We start from the raw sequence: 425 nt of genomic DNA, 5'->3' as shown, positions 1-425 counted from the left end.
AGATTGTAGGTTCATCAATTTAAATCCGTTAGGTCACTGAAGTCAGTTTAAATGGTCATATTTTTTAAATCTGATTTACTTATTATACTTCAGGACAACCATCTAGTGTAATTCGTCGGTAAGTACTTTATTTCAGTGGTTGCAGTTTGCAGATAAGATGATAATTCATAATGGTTCACCGATTACTTTGGTCCGAATTAGATATTACGGATTAATGGATCTCACTAGGGAATGCTACGTTTACAAGCACGTTTATAAACACTGTTTGATCAATACAAAAATGTCTCTAGTATGTCCAAATGTGGTTGCTTCTTATGTAAGACATAAAATACATTTTGTGTGGGATTTACAGTGCGTCTAAAATAAAAACACTCTGACTGTAGACAAAACGAAAGATTTAAACATGTAAAACAAAACTTTTGGAA

This window comes from Schistosoma mansoni, chromosome 6 (assembly GCF_000237925.1).
Source record: "Schistosoma mansoni strain Puerto Rico chromosome 6, complete genome".
Taxonomy (NCBI): Eukaryota; Metazoa; Platyhelminthes; class Trematoda; order Strigeidida; family Schistosomatidae; genus Schistosoma; species Schistosoma mansoni.
Note: the sequence above shows the minus strand (reverse complement) of the source record.